The 24,616-nt window shown below is 41.5% G+C and overlaps 1 protein-coding gene and 1 long non-coding RNA gene across 3 annotated transcripts in view; one reads left to right on the top strand and one right to left on the bottom strand.

Annotated features, from left to right (window-relative positions):
- LOC116047011 overlaps positions 1–24,616 on the bottom strand; it is a 204,357-nt gene that overhangs the window by 12,771 nt on the left and 166,970 nt on the right. The window lies entirely within an intron of this gene.
- Positions 1–24,616, top strand: part of disp1 (dispatched homolog 1 (Drosophila)) — a 142,639-nt gene that overhangs the window by 31,350 nt on the left and 86,673 nt on the right. For both annotated transcript variants that reach the window (XR_004104289.2, XM_031295490.2), the window contains exon 3: positions 15,190–15,267. The gene's annotated coding sequence lies outside the window, so the exon portion shown is untranslated. The remainder of the gene's footprint in view (positions 1–15,189; positions 15,268–24,616) is intronic.

Genomic DNA, 24,616 nt, shown 5'->3' with positions numbered 1-24,616 from the left:
TCCAACTGCCTTTTCTGCCGTCGGGTTTGCTGTGTCAGGGCCTTAATCCTACTGACAGATTGTATGTAGAAATACGGTTTGCTCTCCTGCGAGTCAAAGAGTGCAGCTGGGTCTGGTCTACATCAGCTGTCTACAATACTCTGGCAGGGCGGACCAGAGCTGTGCCATCCCTTCTGTTACCGTAAGCGCAGCAGGTTTATAGACCTCTGGAGACTCTGTGCTACAGTCAGGCCTGCTGCTTAATTTGGTGGACCTAATTGTGAATTGTGGAGTTTTTTGTTGTTGTTTTTTTGTCTCAGAGGTCAGTCACGTTCTCATTTAGCTGTGGTTCAGGTTAATGTTAAGGTTAAAAATTACGGTGGATCGGTGGATATTTCAGTGACATTGCTTTGAGTCTGATTTACATCTTACACCCCCTCTCCCATCTTGGCTGTCACTTTTTTGGAGACGCTGTCCAGTGGGAGAAGCTTTGAAAATAATGATAAATGCATCGGTGCGCATTTAGATTTTGGAGCAAAAGCAGACACCACAGACTATACAGTTTTCACAATCACAATATGAAAACATTGGCTTAGCTCCTATATGCACATCTGTGTCTGGTATTGGTGTGAAGTATTCCCAGAGTACTGAAGCATAATGGACTTACTATTAGTCGAAGTTACCTTAATAGCTTAATAACAGGGAGTTGTTTCTCCCGATTCTCATGAATTTCTTCAAATAACGGCTTATTATTGCAAACCTGCTGTTACGCTCACTTCTCCTTCACATACACTTCCATCACACCCTTCTTCCTCCTTCCATGCTCTCTTCTTCGAGAAACAGAACTAGCTTTGTTTTTGTAATAATCACTCGGGCCTAAATCACATTTCCAAAGCTCGGAGGTCACAACAATTTCCCCTTTGGGGTTTGATTTAAGTGCCACTTAGGCCCGCTACTGTAGCTAATCACGAGGATTTATTGAGTGCATCACCAAGGGGCCGGAGGACCAAGGAATGTTTGCTGGCACCCTGCTGCAGGTGTTACAAACCTCTTTTCTTCCGTCCCGTCTTTCTTTCCCCTGGTCTATTATAGCTGCTGATGGAAGGCAGCTGGAAGTCCTTTGCTTGTTCTCCACTTGTTGGGTTAAGAAAAGGGGTTTCTGTTGGTGGACCATAATGCTGGCAGCATTCCCCCCTCCTCCTCCTGTCGCCGGTCACTCCCCAGTCCGGAAAGTCCTCCACGTAAAGCTTTCATAATTACATTGATCTTGAGGGGGCCTTTTTTACGACCTGCTGACACATTCAATCACTTTTCAGCACGGCCCTTGTTAAGGGCTCCTGTGTTTTGCATATTCCATGTCCATGTCCAACCGTTCTCGTGTTTCTGGTAATTGGGAGTTTTCACATGGTGCTGAAGGAGAGGGGTAAAGGATGGAGGATGGAGGAAGAAGCGAACAAGAGAGGGAAGGAGCAGCGTTGAATGGACCGAGTGGGCGGTTGCTCAATCGAGAGACTGTCAGAATCTCCAGAGGCATGTACTACAAGATCCAGATGTTGTAAACCTCCGACATACACCCAACCCCATCACACTCATGTCCGCTATACAGTACATACAATCTTAGAGATGGATCACATTGCATCGAAGGCATTACAGCACTCTTGGATAGTACTTGTGTTGGACGGACTTGTGTCCGTTCATGGTGCCTCTCTATTTTCTTTTCCAGGCTAAATACAGGAAGTCATTATTAGGCTCTGCCTTATCCAAGGAAACATATCTGTTCCCTTGCACCGCCCCTCCTCCTCCTCCTCCTCCTCCCACCCACTTTGAATTTCCACCCGATCACGTCTTTGGTCTGGTTTGAGTGAACGCAACAGCGGGCCAGAGCTAATGAGCTTGCTGTGATCTAAGAGCAATGCCATCTATAGGCATTCACCCCGGCCTGTGCCAAATGCCAAACGCTTAACCTGGAAATGGGAAGGAGTGATAGAAGAAAATCTCCACATTGGAACCTTTTAAGGGGCCTTATTTGGAGAATTTGAATCTGATTATTATATGCTTGTTTTGGCCTCAAGAAGTGTCTCAGGAAGTCCAAGTAGTTTGCAACACAAGTGCGTCAATCCTGGGAAAAGTAGTCCCATAATGGATGATAAAATGAAATGAAAGTGAGGGGTGAGATTAGGGCTAGATGATATGACCTAAAATCACAATTAATGCACGATTATTTTGTTGTTGTTAGTTTTTTTTAGGGTTTTTTGGCCCGCATAGTTCACTGACAAGGTTTGTACTGTAAATATGCTCAGCTATTAAAGGTGGGATATTCTTTTCTCAATCAAAGAGTGCATATCTTTTTTTGGGGATTTAAAAGTAATTGAAGGAAACACACACAGATGAACTATTTATGGTAATTTATTGAATATTTCTAGAGGTGCAACGATGAATCGATGAGTTGATTAGTTGTCAACTATTAAATTAATCGCCAACTATTTTGATAATCGATGAATCGTTTGAGTCATTTTTTTATTAAAAAAAATAAGATTTCTCTGATTTCAGATTGTTAAATGTGAATATCTTCTAGTTTCTTCTCTCCTCTGTGACAGTAAACTGAATATCTTTGAGTTTTGGACAAAACAAGACATTTGAGGACGTCATCTTAGGCTTTGGGAAACACTGATCCACATTTTTCACCATGTTTTGACATTTTTATAGATCAAACAACTAATCGATTAATCGAGAAAATAATCGACAGATTAATCGACTATGAAAATAATCGTTAGTTGCAGCCCTAAATATTTCCAACAACTGAAATTGAAAACACACATTGCTTGAAATCAAAAAACGTCCTATGAAAGAAGTCACATTTTAGTTTGAATGTGAAAAGCAAGTTTCCTCAATAAATGATTTTAAATATTGCCATTTCAAAAGCAGAAAATAACCAGCATATATTGCATACAAAATACATTTTAAATATTGCCATGTCAAATGTAAAACACAAGACTTTCACCCAGGAAACAACGAGGTGTGTGTGTGTGTGTGTGTGTGTGTGTGTGTGTGTATGTGTCCTGGTAGTAAGGGGGCTGGTGTTTTAACCCAAACCATAATCTTTTTTTCTAATCTTAAAGCTAGTGTGTAGTTTATGTCGCCCCCCCATGAGGAATTCAAAGTAATGACAACAAAACTGTCGGCGTGTCCACATGATGCAAGCCTTCCGTGATCGCGTACCACCCCCACCCCTCCTCCACGCAGTTGCTAGTAGCCAAGGAGGACACGGAGAATTCAAAAAACATGATGGACTCTTCAGAAGAGGTAGTTATCTTTGCTCGATTTTCGACGTAACGGACGTTCATTAATATCAAAAAGTTACGCACTGAAGCTTTAACCAGTCGTTTTGGTGTCCAGAATGAACTGTCTTCTACTACAGTTTTCTTTTGACGTCTAAACGTAACTGCAAATGTCAAGACCGTGACCTCACGGTAATCGGAAACCGCCTAACAGTCACCTTTTCTTGGCTGAACTTACTACTTTGGTATTGTCTTTACTAAAACCCAAATGTTTCCTAACAACGGTCACTGCGTTTTTCTTTGGTTCGAGGCTCCTGTTGCTTCCTTGCTGCAGACTGTACTGGTCGGAGTCACGTGACTACACGCACGGTAGTATGTTTTTAAAGAGTAACTCTCGCCAAAATGCAACCTAAGGTCTTTTTGTGAATGTACCCGAGTCAAACCTTCGTTTAAAAGCATAATTAGGACAGAAACGCCACTTTTAAGATTCATCGTATTCTCGTTTTTGGGTCAAATGGCCTTTTGAATGGGAGTCCTAGGGGCACTACTATGATAGCATCAAAATCACTAGTTTTAAAACACTAAGAAGGCTCGACACAACATCAAACTTTGCTCCAAGTATCACCAGGGGCTCTACGCATGAACTCCAGCATTGAGAACATTGTTTGTGTACACAGAGTTTACTAAAAAGAAAGGTTTTGAGCAACTCACATTAGCAGTTGTTGTTTACCCTATCCGCCATTTTCTCAGTGAAATATAGCCGATCTCCGAATGTGAATGAACGGACTCCATAGGAGGAAATGTCATTCTTGTATGAGGCTCCTTTTTCAACTACAAGGTCAATATTGTGTTTCACTAACGACAAAACTATAAATTATCCGTGCATTTATATGGAACTAAGCTTTAGGAGCTATTTTTGACTTGCGAGATGGATGGCGACCGGAAAACCAACAGCTACAGTGAGTTGTTCAAAACCTTTCTTTTTAGTAAACTCTGGGTACACAAACAATGTTCTCAATGCTGGAGTTCATGTGTAGAGCCCCTGGGGATACTTGGAGCAAAGTTTGATGTCGTGTCGAGCCTTCTTAGTGTTTTAAAACTAGTGATTTTGATGCTATCATAGTAGTGCCCCTAGCACTCGCATTCAAAAGGCCATTTGACCGAAAAACGAGAATACGGTAAATCTTAAAAGTGCCGTTTTATGTCCTAATTATGCTTTTAAACGAAAGTTTGACTCGGGTACATTCACAAAAAAAACCTAGGTTGCATTTTGGCGAGAGTTGCGCTTTAAGGGGAAAGTACATGAGCACGCACAGTGGGGAACGTATTAACAAGATTCAAAAAAACGAAACAACCGACATGGGGGAAAGTTACGTCGGTTAAGGCAGTGGTTCCCAACCTGGGGTCCGGGCACCCCTTAGGGGGGCGGCAAAGATCACAGGGGGTGCGCAAGTCTTTATCTGGTTTGAGGTTGAGGTAAAAAAACCTCAAACAAAAAAAAAAAATATGTGCACATGTTTAACAAATTATGATAATACACTAGAATATATAATGTATACAAAAGTCAGTATAAAAACTATATATTTTTGTTCTCGCTTAAAATTGTAGGCAGGCTACTTAGTAGGCCAAACCTCCGGGACCTTTAACCTGGGACCCTTGCTGTCATCAGGTCAGCTGCTAGCTGCTATCATTCTCGTTTTTCCTGCCGCCACGGCATCACTATTTTATGAATAAAACATGGCGGAGAAACGTAAAAGTGCTGATAACTGCTCTGTATCAAAAAAGAAAGTAAGGCTGTATCTCGAGAGTTACCTCAACTTCGGTTTCGGGGGGGGGGGCGGGCTCAGCTTTTCTTAGACATAAGTAGGGGGGGCGCCAAGGAAAAAAGGTTGGGAACCACTAGGTTAAGGGGTTCTGAATTTCTGACGTTCTTGCTTTTCGATGAATCATCCAACCCTACGGGTGAGATAGGATTGTTCTCAGTCTTAACTCATGCTCACCTTTCCCACTCCTCTTTTTCCTCCTAATCCCCCCCGCTTCCCCTCCTCTTCCCCATCCTCCTCTTCCCTAAGTAACCTTTGGACTTTGGTAATAAGACGGCAGGTTAGTGGGCGACCTGGAAGCGCTTTGTCCGCCTCTCCTGGGAACACAAACAGTGACGGGACTAAGGCACACAGGAACAGCTGCAAGGCTGACGTCTTGTGCGCTCCGGCCTGCTTTGAGGCCCATTTGTCATTTCCCTGGCAAAACAGAAATGTAAACAAAAGACAAATCTCCACGACTGATTCTCCTCAGGTGTTTGGGCAGGGGGGGGGACGGGGAACTGCCTTTCCAACTTTACAGAATCCAGTGGTGGAGTGTATTGAAAGTATTCTGATCTTTTACTTAAGTACAAGTATTAATACCACACTGTAAAAATGCTCTGTTACAAGTGAAAGTCCTGCATTGAAAATGTTACTTAAGTAGAAGTATGTACGTGGTATGTGTCATTAGGAACATTTACTTGAAGAAATGTAAAGTAGAAGTACTCAATGCAGAAAAATCCTCACATTTTAAGAACTGGAAACGATCCAAACAGTTCTCTGTTTAATGGGCTAATCATATCAGCTGGACTTGTTGGCCGTTATATTGTTGGGTAATTTAATCTACATGTTTTTGTGTGCAAAAAACGTAATTTGTAAGAGAACTAGTAACTAAAGCTGTCAGATTAATGTAGCGGAGTAAAAAGTACAATATTTCTCTCTGAAATGTAGCGGAGTAGAAATAGAACGTGGCATGAAAAGAAAAAAGACCCAAGTAAAGGACAAGTACTTCAAATTTGTGCTTCAGTACAGTACTTGAGTAAATGTACTTGGTTACATTCCACCACTGACCGAATCTATGTGATCTTTGAGAAAATGCTGCTGTCTGAAAATGTTTTTAGATGAGGAGCTTTGGAGTTAACTTTGCAAATAGTTCTCATGTTAATAAGTCACGTATTGATAACATCAGAGGGAACATTTCCTCGTGGCTGAGCCCTCGAGCCAACGTCCTTGTTCGACCTACTGCCCAATTTCCAAAAGAGCCGGCTCTTTTGTGATCTCTGAAACGCTGCTTCTACCAACTTGCTCCTCTCTTTCTCCAGTCATTTTTTTTATTAGTTGCACCGGAGTGAAAGATAAACCCATTGAACAATGCGGTGCCAGGTGTGTATGTGGGTGGATGTGCACTTGCCTACGCATGTGGCTATTCATCTTTGGTTTTTACCCCTAACACTTAGGTCAAAGTATTTCAAAAGGCTTTAAAGGTAGGCTCAGTCAGGCGTTTTAACAGTTTGTAATGGGATTAAAACCAAGGGCTGACTTGATTTTAAAGTTGATTCATCCCTTTTAACCCCAACTACCTCATCCTGGGATCATTTAATTTGTTTAGTCCACATTACCATAGCCTGTTTCACTCTTGCTGTTGCCTTTCACAACTCTCTCTCTCTCTCTCTCTCTCTCTCTCTCTCTCTCTCTCTCTCTCTCTCTCTCTCTCTCTCTCTCATACGCCACTGCTTTCATCACTGGAGATCTCCGATGTTGATATCCCTATGTCATCTGATACAGGTTTCTTTTTCCTCATCTTCTTTTTTTTGGCCTTTTCTTTATAAACCAACTGGTCCCATACGAGCCCCTGTGTGACTTTCAGAAGCAATTGACATATCTGGCATTTAATCGAACAGCTGAAAAAAGACACAAGTGGAGAGAAGAAGCGGGTTGACGCTTCTTGGCCGGTGTCCATGAAGTACAAAGATTGCTAATCTGCTTGCAAAGTCTATTCCATTTCTTCATTGACTTTTGGAGCACTTGAGAAAACGGGCATTCTTCAAGGCTGTTTAAAGTGCTCATATTATGCTCATTTTCAGGTTCATAATTGTATTAAGAGGTTGTATCAGAATAGGTTTACATGGTTTAATTTTCAAAAAACACCATATTTTTGTTGTACTGCAGGAGTTTTTTGTGATTGTTGCGGGCAAAAATCCTAGATTATGCGGCACATTTTCCTAAAAAATGTGATGGAATATGCAGGATATTTATGCAATGTTATGCGATGAAATTGCGGGAACTTGCAAAAACTGCGGTTTCATCATGGCTTCATCGCGGGGTTTGCAGCTTTTCGATGATGTTCACGTCGCGTAATTACGTCACTTCATAACGTCACTTCATAACGTCACTTCATAACGTCACTTCATAACGTCACTTCATAACGTCACTTCATAACGTCACTTCATAACGTCATCACTTCATAACGTCATCACTTCATAACGTCACTTCATAACGTTCCCATGGCGACAGGGGAAAATGGCTGCACTTGTGTGAAGTAAACGCAACATTTTTCAAATTTCTGCTAAGATATATGTGTGTATTTGCAACGAAAATGCGGGGATTATGAAATCATGCAAGCCCCGCATATTTTGCGCGGAAATCGGCAACTTATGCGGCGAAAGTGCAGCGTATTTGAAAAAATGTGGCCCCAGCATAAATATGCGGGCTTTGGCTGATTATGCATTGAATTATGCGATCGCATTATAACGTGTGTTTACAAAGTGACGCATGTTTGTCTCTGAAGTAAAGGCTGGACTACAATAGAGCTGTTTGGAGCAGTTTGTGAACAGTGTTTTCTGTTGGAGATGGTAAGTCCCTTTGGGGTGGACTTTGGGCTTTTTCCCTTTTGTAAACCTATAACATGCACAAAAAAAGATATATAACAATAAAGGTAAGGGGAAAAGCCAAAAAGCATAATATGAGCACTTTAAACACCCAGCATTTCGCTAGCATGCAAATTAATGGCATGCCATTGACCCAGCAGTGGAAAATATCAGGGAGGGCCAGAGAGAAAGGGAGAATGAGCACACATGGCAAAGCGCCACAGTAATTCTTGGCATTGATCCCCTATTGAACAAGCAACGTTTTCTCAAGGCTGCTTGAGTTTGAGTTGATCCCATCGCAGAGCGAGCGTGCTCTGGCTTTTCACGCTTTTCATTTTCTACTTGAAAGCGGCGCAGTTATGAGGCTACTTTGATCCCTTACAATTGGGAGAGACTTCCATTTGTGCCGAATGAGACAGTAAGCCCTTTGGAATCCTATAGGCAGTTAGTCATTTCTTCGAAGTACAACATGAAATACTCTTTTTAAAAATGATAAAAGAGCATGGATTAGGGCATGCTCAAAAATAGTTGGTGTCTTCACATGAATTCATTGTCTTGATAGCCCATGATTGGCTGCTGCTTATAATTCAGACAAAACAAACAAGTGATGCGTGATGAGCTTTCATCCATGTTGAGTCTTATGAGGTGATTGGAAAATGTAGTTTCATGGCTGATTGAAAGTGTTTCCATGTATGAATGCTTTATGCCATTACTTGTTTGCTACAGGTTATGAATAAAATGGTTAGGAAACAGTCTGTATATGTGAGTGTATGTCTCTGAATTGACAGCGTAACCCTTGACATAGAAACACCAGTGTATAACATGTCTGCAGGACACTGGCTGACCTGGAGCCAGAGGCGCAGGAATAAACCTGACTTCACACTGCTGTCTTGTCTGTCTGGAGATGGCTCTCACTGTGAGGAAATGAGTCTACGATACACAGGCATTGCTCACATTCCTCCCCTTGTGTCATCGCCGCTAAAGCAAATAGCGGCTTAGGGGGAAAGGGTTCTGCCACTGAATCAACAGATTGTTTGTGTCTTCACAGGCTCAAAGGGAACATTTTCAGAATTGTGGAAAGGTAGGAATTTGGGGAGTAGTTCCTTTCACCCTAACCCTTTTTATTGGGAAACCAAGGACTTGAGTTTTTAGCCCCTTCCCTGGAATAGTGGTATTTTCAGTGCTTAGTTTGTTACACTTCACGTTTTGAAGGGAGTTCTGTATTGGGACGGAGAACTCTGGACGAGAATCCCCAGAATTTGATTGTCTCTTTTGGAAATGAGAGCAGACTGTGACCCGAGCCATTGGATTCATTGGTGCATGCATGCTTGGCCCCGAGCCTACTAGTGACCTGGGGTAGATGGGAATTGTGTGCGAGACGGTTGTATGCGCATTAATTAGAGTTAATCTGGGTCTTCCTGGGACTAAAGCAGAATGGAGGCCTGGGCCTTTCCACTCCAACACACTGTTGTCCCATGTTTGTAGTAAGAAACGCTGGAGAAGTTGGAGGATATTGTAAGAATCCATATTAGCACTTCTATATTTTTCTGAACCTCATAAGCAGGTTTAATTTTTTTTATATTTTTTATCTTATTTAGCTTCGTCCTATTTATCACTGTTATATACTTACTACTAGGGTTGGGCGGTATCCAAATTTTGATACAGTCAAACCTCCTCCCTATTTTACCGCGGTATACGGTATTACCGTGACTAATTAAAAATGATGACGTAAGGCTCAGACGGCGTCACCAAACTGTTGGTTTGTGCACCGTTCAGAAACTGAATACCAAACACTAATACTAAAACAATAATAACATAACAACTTACAAAAAAACTACTTTCTCCTCCACACTGTCACGTGATGACAACCACACATAATTACATAAATTATATTTAATATTTAATCCTTGTCTCCTATATAAGTGCATTGCATTTTTTTTAATGACGGTATTGAAACTGATACTGTTGCTATTTTTAAGACCCTGCGGTATACCGTATTACCACCCAACCCTACTTACTACTGCATCCTCATCTTCAAACCTTCTTGTTCCTGCTTTTTACCGTCCTCCGCTACAGGCAACACTTTATCACATGTACTCTACCCAACAACATACTAGGGGTGTCACGGTTTTCCAAATCCATGATTTGATCTTGACAGATTTTAAGGTCACAATTAGATTCAATTTTCGAATTAAACTTTTTTTTCAACAGGGACAGCAATGCCACAATAAGAGCCACCAGATAACAGATTACTTTGTACAGTTTGAGTTTCTCCGAGTTTTTTCTTAGTGCGGCAATCGAATGCACCATTAGTTAAACGATGTGTACCTGAAGGCACCATGGAGTCCCGTCGGAGCCCTAATGCTTTACCTTCACTGTTTGTTTACATAATTTTCTCACGGGGAAGACAAAATGTAACCACACCGGTGACGGTGAAGCAGGACGATTTTTTAGTTGTTTCTCCGTAACTTCTGACTCCGGCAGTGGCCATAATGTCTGGAATAGTCAAGCTGCCGGCTACTGATAAGCTAACATTACCCTGTGTCTGTCTATAGCAGCTTGCTACCAGCCGGTAAGCTTCCCTGTGTCTGCTGTGTCTGGTGTGGAGAGAGAAAACTAATTGGGGGCCTAGGCAAGGACCATTTTCCTAGTTCATTCGAATAGTCAGAAATCCTTTCAGTGTTTGCTGTTGAAGATATTGTTTACTTTTACCTTAGTGTGTCTGTGTCAGCGATGTAAAACCTGGTTTATTTCCTTGTAAGACAGATCAAATGGGACATAGAAAATGCTTGATATGCATGGAACCTAAAGTCACAAACAGGGGGCATGTTCTTAATTTAAAAAGTAATTTTACTCCATAAGATTCTTGCTTTTTGTATGCCAATAGGTAGTTCCTCCCAAGGCAATAGCATATGTAGATAATGATTTTATTTTTCAAAATGGAATAATTTAGTTGGCCACACTTCCTCTGTTTCAGACAAGGAGGCTGGGGAGAAACGTTGAGCCATTATTTTTGTGTGAAATAGGTCCGTCTGACCTGAGGTCAATACTCTAAATTGGCTAAAAGTCCCCCCTCTCCTCATCTGTCCATATTTAAACTCCCTCTGTGGCTACCACTCTCTTCATCTTGTCCCTGTCGACGCACACCTTGGTAATTGGTGATGTGGACCATATGTTGGGTTTGAATGGCCTTCTGTTCTGAAGAGCCGTTTGACATACTCAAGAACATATCATAACCCTGTTATTAGGCTACCTGTACCTTCCTGGACTGGCGTCTCGAGCAGGGTGGATATAGTCGCCTAGTTCTTTCATCTCTTATCAAACATCTCTTCTTCTCCCCACCTGTCAAATCATCGCCTATACCCTCTCCTCCAAAATACTATGAGTTTTGTTCTGTCACTGTGTGTAATCTTCACCATTCAGTGACCTCCTCAGACCTTATTAACAGTCTGTGGGGACCCGGCAGTGGTGTTACCTTTCAGTGTGTTTGAATAGAGAAGTTTAGTACATATTTTGAGCCATGCATTGTGTCATTGCAGCCGATACGCTCTGACGTCCCTAGGAGCTCCTTTGTGAACACATTCCTAGTCTTTCTCCTCTCTTATCTGCCAATTAAAACAATATCTCTTCCATCACTAGCTGGACAGTTTTAAATTGCTTGTTTCCAAAGTATTGTAATGGAAAGTGAACTACATGTTTTACACTGTATATATTTTTCCTATTTATAGTACGAATGCACCCATTGTAGAAGTTGTTTAGTTTGTTTATTGAGATCCCCATTAGCTTCTGTCTGTCTTAAACAGATGCTACTAATCCTGGGGTCTCTATTATTAATAAACTGGATTACATACATCCATAACAATCATGCTCACAATACATCAAAAGAACAGCAAGAACATAAAAACATACATCAAAAGTACAACAAAACATGAACTTACATACAGCCCATTCTTCAGTAGTTCATAACAGAAAGAAAGTACCTGAAAATTATTCTTCTAGTTCACAAGAAAAGAAAATTTCCATTTTGAAAAGACCATTTCAAATCTTCAAAATCTATAGTTATTTTACACCATTTTTGTGTGTAAATAAATACAATTGTAACTTTTTATGAAAACATATTTTATTACTTTCTAAAAATCCCAAAACTGTAATGAATTCCATGCAACCATTGCTCGATGATGAACTGTCCTTTGTATTAAATCAGTTCTACAGGGGAGGCAACACAAAACGACTCTCTGATGACTGGCCAGTACAGTACTCATGTCTTTCTGAAAAAGAAAATGACAGTTTTCGTGCTCTGGTTTATTGGCATTTCTTTAAACCAATCACAATCGTCTTGGGCGGTGCTAAGCACCCGAGAAAAGCCGCGGTGCCGCTGCAAAATAGGCTCGGAAGGAACTTGTTTTGGTGGAACGTGTGCGTTCAAAGGTTGTTTTAGTCGTGCAACAGAAAACTCAGATTGGACAGATCGTCTAGCTAGCTGTCTGGATTTACCCTGCAGAGATCTGAGGAGCAGTTAACCATAGTCCTCAGAAATCCACCGCAGTTTAGAATGCCAACACAAAGGAAGCCCAAGGCAACGGATGTCCGGCCTAAATGAGTGAAATCCGGCGGATTTTCTGGCGGCAACGGAGCAATCCCCGAAGTGGAACGTCAAGGATATAGACTAGAGGTGCAACGATTAATCGATTAGTGTCAACTATTAAATTAATCGCCAACTATTTTGATAATCGATTAATCGTTTGAGTCATTTTTTTGACTGTAAACTGAATATCTTTGAGTTGTGTACAAAACAAGACATTGAGGACATCCTCTTAGGCTTTGGGAAACACTGATCTACATTTTTCACCATGTATTGACATTTTTATAGAGCAAACAACTAAGCGATTAATCGAGAAAATAATCGACAGATTAATCGACCCTATATGAAAATAATCGTTAGTTGCAGCCCTAATATAGACTACTTTCACACCTGCCTCGTTTGGGCTGGTGTGAAAGCTCATCCGAACTCTGGTGCGGATCAAACAAACAAACTCTGGTCCGCTTGAAAACGGGGGTCTCGGTTCGCTTCCAAGTGAACTAGAGTTCGGTTCACTTCAGTTGAGAACGCGATCCGACCCAAATACAGGAAGCGGACCAAAAACAGTGTATTTACTGACTGCAATTTCAACCATGCACACAATTTACGGACTTCTATACGATTTAAAGGAGAACTCCGGGCAATTTTTACGTTAATCTTGATCGCTATAAGTATGTGAGTACTGTCGATAGCAAAAAAAAAACGAGCCGACTCGGTGCTAGCTAACTGGAGCTGCTGCAGCTAATGCCGAGAGCTCCCACTTAGCTAGAACGGCGGTTTTGGGGGCATATCATAAAGCAGGGGTCACCAACACGGTGCCCGCGGGCACCAGGTAGCCCCCAAGGACCACGTGAGTAGCCCTCAGGCCTGTTCTAAAATTAAAATTGACTATTGATATTATCTGTTTCCCACCTTGTTAAGTCATTGTTGATAATTATTGATAATGAGAAATCATTAACGTGATCAGTGTCTTCACATAGATGAGTATCATTAATCATTAATAATCATATATAACTAAAGGCAAACTGAGCAAATTTGTTATTTCAGAAAAGTGTATCAAACTGGTAGCCCTTCGTATGACTCAGTACCCCTGAAGTAGCTCTCAGTTTCAAAAGGGTTGGTGACCCCTGTCATAAAGAGTGCCTTTGTGCCTCTTAACAGACACAAAATGCAATTAAAATGTCTGTGCAACATGAACAGGGCCCTTATATGACAACAAGATGCGTTTTCAACTCAGACATTGTTTAAATTCACCTACTCTGTTAGCTGCTAGCTGCCGTCTGGGGTGAGTGAGTGTGTTCAGCCAGGCTTCGGTAATAATCATCAAGCAGCAGTTCCCTGTGTTTGTAGCATATATATCCATTTTGTGTGCAATCCATCTAGGCATCATTTGGCCCGTTTCCATGTAGTTACATAGTCACTGATATAATCATAACCACTACTGTGCTCAATTACCTATTTTTGAGGGGGAAATAAACTTTTTTCGCCGCAAAAATTTCGCCGCGAAAGCATGAACTGTCCTCTGGAGGATATCCACCAGACCAGCGGGCGCCCGTGGATTGTTGTCGGCCGCAGCAGGCGGGGAAGGCGGGGAGGAATTAGAAGGATGCCGGTCGTCCCTGCTAGCCTGGCTAAGGCAACTAACACACAGTTCGCCACTGCAGAGACTACTATTCACCAACGCCAGATGGATCGCACACAAAATGGATATATATGCTACAAATACACAGGGAACTGCTGCTTGATGATTATTACCGAAGCCTGGCTGAACACACTCACTCATCCCAGACGGCAGCTAGCAGCTAACAGGGTAAGTGAATTTAAACAATGTCTGAGTTGAAAACGCATCTTGTTGTCATGTAAGGGCCCTGTTCATGTTGCACAGACATTTTAATTGCATTTTGTGTCTGTTAAGAGGCACAAAGACACTCTTTATGATATGCCCCCAAAACCCGTTCTAGCTAAGTGGGAGCTCTCGGCATTAGCTGCAGCAGCTCCAGTTAGCTAGCACCGATTCAGCTCGTTTTTTTTGCTATCGACAGTACTCACATACTTATAGCGATCAAGATTAACGTAAAAATTGCCCGGAGTTCTCCTTTAAGGCATGATGACTTTCAGATCCACAAGCTGTTCTGACCCTACATCGTCGTCTGTGTGACATCATGTCTGTCAGCTGCACACATTGTTCGCCCTCTTCCAAAATATTAGAAACACTAAAGCAGAAACAGTAAACCCAAGACGTTATAAATTTGGTGTTGTTTTGGATATTCTGTCCAATAAACAAGCGACCGCTTTGATCGCGTGACATTTGTTTACAGTGTTTGGTGCGTTTGAGTGCAGTGTGAAAGCAAACCGAACCAAATGAAAACTTCACCGCTCAATCGCACCAAGTCCTTTTGACAGATGTAAACATAAACATTCTAAATGGACCCAAGTTGATTTCCTGTTGCAGTGTATGCGAATGGCATCAACTGACAGGAAGTTAACAAGGGGCCAGGCTAGCAATGGAATTCCATTGAAAAGGTTGCGTTCTACATTCTTGCTACAGGGCTGCTGATCTTTTATTCCAGTGGAATTGTTTTTTTGTTCAAAGCCCAGTCTTGCTCCCAATTCTGATTCTAATGTATCCTGAAGATGAAAAAAAAACGGCGAAGGATGAATACTATCGTTGTGTCTCTTTGCAGATGAACCTGTTGCTGTGAGGAGTTTGAGAGTCTGAACGCATGAATAGATGCAGAGCATGGTCCTTTGTCATCCTACAGGTAAGACAGGTGACACTGTTAAAAGTGCCCATATTATGAAAAAAATCACCTTTTCTGGGATTTGGGGTGTTATTTTGTGTCTCTGGTGCTTCCACACGCATACAAACTTTGAAAAAAACCTTTATCCATGCTGTTTTGAGTGAGATACGGTTTCTGAATGTGTTCTGTCCCCCTTCAGTCTCCGGGTGAGCTGTTCAAAATCTGCACGGCTTTCTACGTAACTGGCCGAGACGAGGGGCCTAGGGGGCTAACCGTTAGCATGTTAGCGCTAGCATGCTAGCTCGTTCTCAATGGCAAAACACTGCTATAACACACACGAATTCACCCTAATCTACAAAATAAATTGTATAGAACTACTTACATGTCCCTGTTCTGCAGGTATTCCACGCAAAGTTGGAAGTGCGCCCTCGTTTAGAAGAAGTCTCCCGGCTAATCCTGCCTTGTACAGGCCGAAGTTGGAGAAACGGCTAGCTAGCTCATGTAATCCTTACCTAGCTACTGCGCATGTGCGACTGACAACAAAGATGTTACAGCGATGTCTCTATTGACAGACGTTTTGTGTTCGAACCTTTTTACGTGTTGATCGGAAAAATATGTATCATTTCCTCCGAAGTTGACATTAGAAAGCAGTGCACGACTCTAAAAGAACACGGATAAAGATAGTTAATCAGGTAGACAACCATCCCACCTGTAGAAGTGTTCCTGATGCTCGTTTGAATCAATTTGATGAAATTGAAATTTGATCAGTTTGAGCTGTGTTGATTTGTGAGTGCAGTTAAGGGAATGGTACTCGTCTCAACTTCGTCAAAAAACGTCAGTACACTTGCTAGTTAATTATTCACACATTGTCATTTAAGTTTTTATTTATTTTTAACATAACCATTTAACACAAATATAAAGCACACATGATAAAGTACGCATACAGAAAAAAATATTATTTCTACTAGGGATGTCCAGATCCGATCACGTAATCGGAAATCGGGCCCGATCACGTGGTTTCAGACTCGATCGGAATCGGACGTTACCTCTCGATCAGGACTCGGATATATATATGTATATATATTCTCATTATTTTTTTAACACATCTATAGTGGCACAGAGTTAGACCCTTTTGACTCCACACAGAAACAGCAACGCGTGCGGCATGACATCACCTTGTTGCAGAGTATTGGTTAAATGCTGGCAAAGTAGAACACGGAAGCAGCTTGAAGCGGAAAGCGCGAGTATGTCTGCGGTCTCGAGGTGTTATAAAGTTGAATTATTATAGAAATATCGGATCGGGACTCGGTATCGGTAGATACTCAAAATCAAATGACTCGGACTCGGACTCGGACTCGAGGGCAAAAAAACCTGATCGGGACATCCCTAATTTCTACCTCCCCTCCCCATGGCGATTACTGTGAAAATACCCTATGGAAAATACTTATACACAGGGTGCAATTTGTGAAAAAATCAGAAGGGGGGGGAATGTTTTTTGATCATGCACAACAAAACAAAACATGCAAGACTTAAAACCCCTTTTCATTACCATGGAGATAGTCCCACTCGGCCAGGCATGCCAAAACACTTATTTACTTATTTATGAACTGCAGTATCCAATGGGAAATAATCTCAAAATGAAATAGCACAACGTGGTGACAACATAAAACACGGCACTTTCAAGTCGTTCAAGTTCACTTAGCGGCGAAAACAAAATACTTTTGTTGTGGTGCCTAAAATTAACTGTCAGCGCCGCATGACGCTCACTTTTTCTGGCTAAACTCCACTACCGTGGCCCCTGACAGGACCGCCATTTGGCGGTTCCTGTAGCCGGCTCACAGTCACCTATTGGCGGCTGAACAACCGCCGCTGGTAGCCGGCGTGCCGGAGCTCTTTAGCGGCTAAATACAACCAGCAACCGCTGCTCTGATTTTATCGTTCTATGGCACCATGTGTTCACGTTACAGGGCTTTACTTAGTTTAAAATACTTCTATTTTGGGTAAATAATATAATATATAGAGATACATACATCTTACATATTTCTACTTATAGTATGTATGCACTCTCTAAGGCATAGCACCTTTAATGTAGACCAGAACTTTTTGCCATAACTGGTTAGTTTTGGCTTGAGTATTATTCATTCTGGCAATCAGATTTTCAAAAGTCAGTAGTTTGAACTATTACGTAATTTCTTCCCGGCATGATAGATTTGTCTTCTAACAGGCACAGCCGTGGAGACTCTGGAAAGGTTGTTTGAGCCATCCCTCAAGGTTTTCAAGCACTACCTTCCAGACACACCCGAGGGCAGTCCCATATAGCAGGGAGAAAAGTGCCAATTTCTTTGTTACATTTCCAACATTTGTCGTCCCGAGTCAAGCCCATTCAAAATAGTTTACGGGGTGTAAAATAAAATCTATGCCCAATTTTTGTTCTTGTACTTCTGGCATCTCCGTTTAGCCTACCCTATGTTTGCAATCACCTCTTTCACAAAAGTGTTTGGATGAATGGAAGTTCATGTAGGAGCAGTGTGTGTCTCTAACTTAGACCTTAGCATTAGATAACAATGTCCACAAAAAGGTGTAACCCAAAGGCTAAAACGGAGCAACTAACCCCCAGAACAGGAACTCATTAGATCTTGATTTTGGTGTTGCCGTCTGAAGAAAGCATTTATCACAAAGCCAACATAACATGGTTCCTCCCCTTGGCTCAGTACTGTACGGGCTGACTTAGCGGACGGATGTCAGTATCCCTTAATCAGTGTCCCTTGATCACAAGCAGCTTAATAAAGACAACATGCGCAAGAGTTAAGCACCGAGCAGTGAAGCAGTCGTTCCTGGTGCTGCACCCCCCCCCCCCACGTGCCTCTGTCTAGCGAGTCCAGACAAGCCTCCGGTAAAAAGGTGAGGATGTTTGTTCTTCACCTCTACAATTGGGTCAGTGAGCGAGGTGTAGGTGTTTATCTACGGCTCACAGCTAACAGTGCCCTCGCAGACCTTTAGGGTGGATTCATATTTCAGGAAGAAGTAGCTTGTATCAGGAAAATCTACTGATACTACTCATTATTCTTAACCGCGTTTTAAGGATGATGTGTTTTTGGATGTTTTAATACCCATTTAGTGCAAATTGAGGGGTTATTTTTACTCTCAAAACATGCTTGTCGGATGATTGGTGGTTCTAGCTGTGTGTGACGGTGAATGGCTGTTCACAAGTTATCCCCACCAAGGAAAAATATTATCAACAGTTCAGGGTGAGCTGGTTCCCTTTTAACCTCTTCTAACACATGACTTCATGTTGAAGTAGAAATCTAAAGTCAGGCAGCAGTAATCACCAACACACACACACACACACACACACACACACACACACACATACACACACACACACACACACACACACACACACACACACACACACACACACACACACACACACACACACACACACACACACACACATGTTTGTTTCACTATCTTTGTGGGGACCCGTCATTGACATAATGCATTCCCTAGCCCCTTACTCTAACCTTAACCATCACAACTAAATGCCTAACCTTAACCCTTACCCTCACCCTAACCATAACCTAATTCTAACCTTAATCCTAAAACCAAGTCTTAACCCTCAAACAGCCCTTTAACCTTGTGGGGTCCAGCATTTTGGCCCCACAACGCTGTGCAGACCCCACAAGTATACTGTATTCCCCGGTTTTTGGACCCCATGAATATAGTAAAACAAACACACACACACACACACACACACACACACACACTCTTCTCACACTAACCCAATCACTCTGGACTTGGTTTCTCTGAGACACACACACACACACACACACACACACACACACACACACACACACACACACACACACACACACACACACACACATTTCTCTCTCACACTCACTCCATCTGTCTTTCTGCTTGGACCTGTCCTGCTGGAAGGCTTTCAGTGCCGTATCAGTCAGCCAACAACTCTCTCTGTTCAGAGGCTCAGCAGGTTCAAGTTGGACGCCAGTCTGTCCTCCCTCCTCCATTCCTTCACATTGGCTGCCTTGTCATGGTAGGATGTAGGAAACACGCACCGGTGTGTGTGTGTGTGTGTGTGTGTGTGTGTGTGTGTGTGTGTGTGTGTGTGTGTGTGCAGCCATGCATAGAATAAATGTATTCAGTGTATGGGAATACATTTTTGTGATTTGGTTCCTGTTCGTGCACCTTGCCATGCGTGCGTACATGCACATGTGTAAAGGCTTGACTGCGTAATGAGTGTGTGCCGGCATTCATTTGTTGTTGTTTGTGATCGTGTGTGTGTGTAATCATGGGTGAATTTGGAGAATGGCTAGAAAGGAGCAGCTGTGGCTGCTTTGTAACGTGGACAGCGTCTGTAGTTGATTGTGCTTGAACTGGAGGCTTGTGCGCTGCTCAGCCCGTCTTCTCTCATGCCTGCAGCTGCTTGGACTCTCGCTTTAATAGACTTCACAGCCTTTGAAACGTTTTTTAGAACCCTAGAGGAAGTAAACACTGACCTTAGTCCAGGCCTAACTCTTTCTAAGCCTGGTCATGAAGTGGAAATCTGCAGATAATAATGGTTAATTACTTAATTTGTGTTGATGACGTGGTGCTCAACAGGTTTTGGGTGCGTCTTTGCTCTCAGTACATTTTGAAATCAACTTTTTCTCTACATGTGTTGTCCCCTTTGAGTGTCATCATTTCCTATAGGAAGTAGTTGCTAAAAGAGCTAAAAATAAATGATACTGATATTGGTAGGTATTAGTAGGATTATAGTCTATATATTTCGCCGTTACCGTCGGACTATCTGTCCAATCTGAGTTTTCTGTAACACGACTAAAACAACTTTTGAACGTACACGTTCCACCAAAACAAGTTCCTTCCCGAGGCTATTTTGAGTCACTGTGGCTCCGTCCGGTGCTTAGCACCGCCCAAGACGATTGTGATTGGTTTTAGTAGTTAAAGAAATGCCAATAAACCAGAGAACGTTTTTTCTCCCATCCCGGGATGCTGTGTGGACTAGCCAGACCTTCCTCCGCAGCGCTGTGGAGGAAGGTCTGCCAATGTGAGACTAGTAGTAGTAGATTATAAACTCAAACTCAATTCAATGCAGTGTAAAAGTTTCATTCCATGTTTATTTGAATAGGGACAGATGCTAAGACATAGACGTGTGCAACAAATCTCCAATGTACAGCACCGCAGCATTTATAGCTATTGCTAATTTCCAATGACCGTCTTTTAAACAGTCATTGTCACATTGCCACAACAGTCACATTGCCACAATTAAAATACATGAAGCACATAAACATCCAGGACACCTACATCTGTAGGTTATATTTGAACTTGTAGGGATCGTATTAGTTATATAACTGGTTTATGAAATAATACGTGTGTCCCCCCCCCCCGCCACCAAAAGCAGCCCCCACAGGGCAATTTTCCGCCTTTTAACTTCAACTCGAGCCTGTCGAGCCCGATCGGCCCGGACAATTACTTTATCGCGAATATAGTAGTAGTAGTAGTTGGTATCTACGTATGTATCGGCTGATGACAAGTAACAAAAAAGTGTAGCACAAAAATGCAAAGAAATGTTTGTGGTACTTTAGAAACACAGTTGCTTGCTGACAATTTTCAATTGAAAAATGTCACGCTCAGAACATATCTTGGTCATAACCAAATTTAAGGCCCGCGGACCAAATCTGGCCCCTCACAAATTGTGATCTGGCCCGCTTATCAATTTCGGTTCACAATAGATTTTGGCCCGCCTAGTTTTTGTCTCTTTTTCAGCGTATGTTTCAACGATTGTTGTTTTTTTTTTTCTATGATGGCCGATTAACTTTTTTTGCTGACTTTCTTAAGGGCTTTATCTCGACCAAACTGTAAGTGAGAAGGCTACGTGAGACATGCAGCAATACAGCCAAACATATTGGACTTTTTCGATGAACTCAAAGCAGGTCAATAAACTGCACACGTCTGGCCCTCGATGTGATTCATTTTTTCCCAATATGGCCCTTAGTGAACTTCAGTTTGACACCCCTGCTGTAAAGTGTCCTGAGATGACTTATGTTATGACTTGACACTATGAATACAGTTGAATTGTAATGAATTAAAAAGCAGTTATGAAGGATTTCTTAGCTTGCTGACTCAAAAAGTCTGCCAGGAACCAGCGACTGATCCTCCCTCCCTGCTCTCCGCTAGCAGCTGTGTTGACTGTCAGTGCATGGGAACCCTTGATTACTAGGCTGACTGTACATTCGGGCTGTGCCTGGCAGCCAGCTCATTGTGCCTCCCTTCAACACACACACACACACACACACACACACACACACACACACACACACACACACACACACACACACACACACACACACACACACAAACACCATAACACAGCCTTCTTAACTTTGATCGTGGAGAGATGTAAACGATGGCTGCTCCGTCATCCAAAGGCCTCAGGTTATCCACCAGGCTTTATTAGCCTAATGAATGGTTGGGGGATGTTTATCCGAACAACAGTAAAGTCTGTCTGAAGACGCCTCTGGCAGCCGTTGGGAGACAATCGTTTTTTTTTTGTTTGTTTTTTTGCTTCATTAGAAGCGTCAGCTGCGATGGCTCAGGACGATGTCTTTGTTAAAGTTTATGATTTGTTGATTTTAATAATCGGTTGTTGTGTTTCTGAGAGAGAGCGAGAGAGGATAGCACCGCTCCTCAGTATAACAAGACACAGGTGTAGTGAAATGACATCAGTGCATAAGCTCAGTTGGAGGCGGCTCTCCATAGCCAAAATGCAATTTCACTTGAAATACGTCCACAGTTTGATTTATGATTAACCTTGCTTGGTGTAATGAAACCACACATTAATGTCATGGGACATTAAATGTGATGGAAAAACTGCCAATGTTAAAACATTTTGGAATACTGTATGTGAATAGAGTCGTGCTTAGTGATCAATAACAGATGCTTTAAAAAAACTAAAAAAACAAACTCAGATGCGGTTTTCAAAATATTTAGAACTTGAAATTGATTGTAAGCACTTTATTACTAAAAGCCAACATATTCGTCCAATCCTGTCAGTGAATATATGGCCAATGCACTTTATTTAGCTGATGTCAATCACCAGAGTATGTATGTATTAGGGCTGTCAAAATAACGCGTTAATTTCGATTAATTAACTGAGAAAAAATAACATGTTAAAAAAAATAACGCAGATTAATCCATTCCATATTGACGTTTGACCCAGAGCCGTTCTAGCCACCATTCGACTGTAAAATGAAGGAGGGAGACGAGAATGTGCTGCCTGGATCATTAATTGGAACATTTACTTGTAAAAATCTTCTTCCTGCCAACCCTGGCTACCGAAATCTGGTGCCACTGATATGTCTGCTCTTCTCTCTGGTGCTCTGAAACAGACGATACAGGCAACACAAACACCGCTACACGTAACGCTAGTTAACACTATACTCAACAGCAGCTAACGTTAGCCTACCGCTAGCTAGTTAACACTATACTCAACAGCAGCTAACGTTAGCCTACCGCTAGCTAGTAGCTGGATTAAACACGGTTACAATGCTGACAGCTAACGCTAAACGGTGTAAAGTTAGACTGTGTTTTACTGTAGAGGATTCAACACTGGGATGTAACAATCTGCAGCTGCCGTCGGAGAAACAACACAGATGGTGCGTTCAATGAAACTGGTAAACTACAGCCTCGTGGTGCATTTGAAGTTATTGTAAATGTCTTTTTCCCATCTGGTGGTTGTTTTTGTCGTTCAACAGCAATTTACTAGTGAAATAAGTTATTGTTATTGTTATACATTATTATTAAATCATTTCATTTTGACCATATGGCCTTAGCAATAAACAAGCCGTTCTTTAATGTCACCAACTGTTGTTTAGTACCCTTTTTTTTTCTTTTCTTTTTTTACTTTCTTAAAAAGTATCGGTTCAGGCACCGTTAATTATGTATGCAATTAATTTCGATTAATTAATCACAGAGTATGTAATTAATTAGATTAAATTTTGTAATCGATTGACAGCCCTAGTATGTATGTATGTATATTTCTGCCTTATATATATAAATAATTAACCTATATGGGTCCCTGATTACTACAATCTTTCAAGCATATCAGAGCACTTCCTGCACGTTTATATGATAAAATAAATAATATAAGCCATAATCCATGTGGTTTGACTGTAAAGATGTTATTAGAGGAAAAATATACTATGCTCATAGAATGGAAGTTTAATGAAGCGGATGGAACCATCACTGTCTCCACTACAGATGCCGATTGTGATAGCAGCATTTTAGGCGGTATCGCAGGCTTTTCCGATACTAGTATCTGTATCGGAACATCTCTATTCCAATGAAATATTGTCATTCATGATTCCCAGAGGATGAATCTTGTTGACTTTGGTGATCTCTTGGCTGCAAAACGTTGACATTGTGAGCATTTTTTGTCATACATATGATAGTAAACTAATCAACACTGACTCCTATGTTACTGTTTAAATGTTTCTATAGTAACTTACAAGCACACAATTAGTGTTTCTATAGGGCGTAGTACTTTCTGCTGCACTTTCGTCTCTCATCGATCCACAGTGTGTATTATTTACCAGTCTCATGTATAATTCAGCCCATAGTCAGAGAAACGTTTGCTTTGAATTCACCGACATGCTGTTCGTTTCCAAGTCTTCTCCAGACGGGAAACGGATCTTATAACCAGGGAACAGGAGAGGAAATGATAAATGAAGGAAAGGCACGGATGCACGGCTTCAGATCAATGCAAATCCAAGCTCCGTTTATTGTTGTAGGTGCTAAGTTTGGTTAAAGATCGACTGGCCTTGATCACAGTGGTAGAAAGCCCAAATATACATCTGTGTTTGACACCTGGCTGACCCACTGTACATGTATGTGTGAGTGTGGACATAAAAAGTTTTTTTTCAGTACCAGATATTAAAAACACAGATTTTTTTCCTCCTGTGATTGAAATGTCCTTTTTCTTCTCACTGACTTTAATAGAGAACTTTAATGGAGTTTCTTTTGTCTCCCCCCTTAAAAAATATCATTAAAAACCCCACTGTATATTGTAAATAATATAATAACATATACTTAAAATAATTGTGTAAGTGGTAAAACAATACAAATGGAAACGAAAAAAATAAACAAGTGTTTTAAGGCTATTTTATTCACTTTAAACATCAGATGAAGTGATTGTTTTCTCTAATACTGATGATGCATGGTCATTTATAAATTAGTCATGACAAAAAAATGATGATAACCGATGTATTTTTCCATGAGTCCACTATGTTAGCAAGCATAACGTTACCTAGCTTATTTGCTAGTGTGTTTAATAGCTTTGTTGGATAGT

Source organism: Sander lucioperca, chromosome 9 (genome assembly GCF_008315115.2).
Source record: "Sander lucioperca isolate FBNREF2018 chromosome 9, SLUC_FBN_1.2, whole genome shotgun sequence".
In the NCBI taxonomy this organism is placed as follows: Eukaryota; Metazoa; Chordata; class Actinopteri; order Perciformes; family Percidae; genus Sander; species Sander lucioperca.
The sequence above is the reverse complement of the archived record's forward strand: the minus strand, read 5'-3'. Positions and strand labels throughout refer to the sequence as shown.